The 3,169-nt window shown below is 39.0% G+C and overlaps 1 long non-coding RNA gene across 1 annotated transcript; it reads left to right on the forward strand.

The window, feature by feature from the left end:
* The first annotated feature begins 942 nt into the window (after nucleotides 1-942).
* On the forward strand, nucleotides 943-2,235 carry LOC149986598 (uncharacterized). The gene is made up of 2 exons (XR_016500094.1): nucleotides 943-1,394; nucleotides 1,596-2,235. It is a non-coding gene; the product is annotated as an uncharacterized LOC149986598 (long non-coding RNA).
* The last annotated feature ends 934 nt before the right edge of the window (nucleotides 2,236-3,169 follow it).

Raw genomic sequence — 3,169 nt, forward strand, 5'->3', positions numbered from 1 at the left:
AATAGATTGCTACCAGTGGATATGTAGCCTAGGATAGAATTTATTAAGATAAATTTCCATGGTGGATATATTTTTTTTAGCTAACATTAGATGATGGCCAATGGGAGTAGCCTTGTTCTCAAAAGAAAATAGAACTTTAGTATTAGTGGTAATATATATATATATAATAAAAATAAATGAAGAGAATTTAAAGTTAGAAATAAATCAAGAAATAGGAACAGGAAAATATAGAAGAAAAGAAGAAGGAGAGAAAGAGGAGAAGAGAAGATTAAAAAAAAAAAAAAAAAAAAAACAAGAAAAAAGAAAATACCTTACCCTCCTTGAAATTTAAGAGGAAGGACTGATCCAGTTTCTTCGAAAAGATTCGTCGAGGTCCGGCAAAGAGCGTCTTTGGCTTCATTGTTCCCTCTCTTCTTTTTGTGTTGGAGGAGCTCCGTTTTTTGGAATATGCGCTTCATCGGTGGTGTTGCGGCAGCCGTTGCAATGGAAGTTGACGTGCGGTGGAAGCGGCGCAGGGAGGTAGGAGACGATCTTCTTCCGTGTGGTTGCCGTAGTGAGCAGCGATGCATTGTGTATTGGGCGTGAACGCAAGTGTTGAGGACGACTGTGTTTAATTCGGATCTGGGCAGTGTAATGCTTCAGCGGCGGCTGGTGTCACTGCTACTGTCGATTGCTTCCGGTTCTTCTTCTATCATCGTCGATGTCGTTGGTGGCTCGTAAGCGACGTCGAGCATCTTTTTTTATTTTTATTTTTTCTGCAATCAGCGTGGAATGGAGAGGTTCTAGTTGCGTATCTAGAAGGTGTTTCGAAGGGTCATGTCGCTGCGCAATTGGCTTTTGAGGAGCATCGACAATTTTCTCACTTCCAAGGAGCTAGTTGCCACTTTTGAGGAGTAAGGTGTAACGGTTGACAGGACCAGGAACTCCTCCACATGCAATGGAGTGGTGCTCTGGCGATCGATCTCCCTTCTTCTTGTTTTCATTTTTTTTGTTCGTAAGAGGTGTGGCTCCAAAGGTGTGAATTGTTTTTTCTCATCGATGTTTTTTTTTTTTTTTTTTTTTTTTTTTTGCGTGTTGCTGCGGCGTTGCAAAAAAAAATAAAGAAAAAAAAGAAAAAAAGATCAGGGTTGCTGTTGGACCTCCTGTTTTTTCTTTTTTTATTTTTCTCGATGCGATTGCAAGTTTTGGTGATTATGGCGCAGCTAAGATCGAGGCGGACGACGTGATTTGTTGCGGTGGTTGGTTTTTTCCCTCTCTCTATAAACTTTGATCTTAAACTGTTGTCGGAAGGTACGGCTTTAACGTGTATGTGGTGCCTGGATTGTTGCTGCGGTGGTGTCGCAAGCGGTTTTTGTGGTGCAATGGACCGGCAGAGTGCCATTCAAGGCATCTGGGTTAGTTCTTGTGTTCAATTCTTGTTTTCTTTTTCCGTTTTTTGCTCTATTGAAGAGCTGCGGTGCAGCACTGCCCTGCCCCCTTGTTCCTGGTTTTACCTCTGTGTGTGCCTTCATCAAGTGGCGCTCTAGAGTGAATCTTTTATTTTTTTTCTTTTTGTTCGGATCCTTGGAGGTGTGACTATGGGTTGCTTTGTTCAGTGGAGGCACTGATCATCATCGAGTACGCGGTGTGTTCCTCACCTTTCGTGGTTCGGGTCGTCGTCGACTACAATAGTGCGGCGAAGGTGGATCAGTGTCTTCCTTCTTGTTGTTTACACTGCCGGACCTTGGTGGGCGGCTCTTGCTACCTAGGTGGAGCTCGAAGACAGTGTGGCAACAGCAGTGTTCTTCTTTCAGATTCACTCAAGTTGTGTGCCGCACCCTTCAAAATCGAGGGGATTGGAAATTCTGCTGGAGGGCAGAGTTATCAGCAACCTTGAACGGAGGCTTGCAGTACATTGACACAATTCTTTCTACTGTAGTAGTGTCTTTGATTGAATTCTCGAAAAACCATTGATGGCAAAAATACCAGTAACGTCGTAGTTAAACAGGCTGACTCTGCTTTGTCCTTAGGAATTAAGCCATCACAATTTTTGTCGTTTAGGTTCTGTAACAAAACAGAATTCCGACTCAAGGCACTGATTCTACCTCCTCAGCCTTGGGGGGTTGACGCCGGCGAACCAGGAACACAAGATAGTTTTAGATTTTGTTGAGCGGAATTCCAGGAAAAGAACAACAAAAGAATAAATGTGTAGCATTTTATCTCTCTTTAATGAGCTATTCTACGCTATCCACGCAAGTGCAGCACCTCCAATTCGCCTGGTCGCCCAGTGACAGTCGTAGACCCCAGTGAAGGTTCGAGGTTGACCATTCAGTTCAAGCACATTAAGCGGCATTGCTGGAGGGAGAGCTCCGACTAGTGGATTGCATTTACGAGACTGCACAGCCTCGACGTCACCTCTTTTTCAAAGTGAATTATAAGGTGACAAATTCTAATAGGGAGATGTTAGGTTAGGACTCAAGTAAATTAAGATTTGGATGGAAAATATTGGATTTGGATAAGATTAATTTAAGGATGAGTTTAATACATGGATGAATTATCATTACGGATGAAAATTACTATTCAAGGATGAAAATTATCCATGGATGAATTTTAATTAAATATAAATTAAGCTAAGATAAAAAAAAATAAGTAAAAATAAAAATAAAAAATCATAAAAAATCATAAAAAAATAAAATAAAAATCATATTGTTAATTGTTCAATTGTGTGAAAATTGTTGAGGATTTATTATTATAAGTGTAAGTTGATAGTAGAGTTTGGCTTCATTGCTTGAATTATTTAAGAAGAATAACAAGTGAATTGGTTAAGATTTAATTAATAGTTTTTAACCTATAAAATTCACATAGTAATCCACTTGTTGTGAACTAGAATAAACTTCCAATTAGTGGAGGTTTATTTTAGCTCACATAATGATTCTACTAATTAAGAACAATTGTAATGACTCACAAATTTACTTAGGTAAAAGATCTTCATTGCTCATTTGGAAAGTAAGGATGTTAAAGCTTCTTATGGATCTACAATATAATGGCTATTAACCTTCAAAATATTATAATACATCTTCTATGATACTTTTGCTTCAATGAGATTTTAAGAGCTTCTCCAGTCAAAGTTTCTAATAAGAGATTTAATTTTTTGATAGCTTTTTGAGAGCCACTTCAAATTGTTAATAAT

The sequence above is a fragment of the Physcomitrium patens genome, chromosome 22 (genome assembly GCF_059467195.1).
Source record: "Physcomitrium patens ecotype Gransden chromosome 22, ASM5946719v1, whole genome shotgun sequence".
Taxonomy (NCBI): domain Eukaryota; kingdom Viridiplantae; phylum Streptophyta; class Bryopsida; order Funariales; family Funariaceae; genus Physcomitrium; species Physcomitrium patens.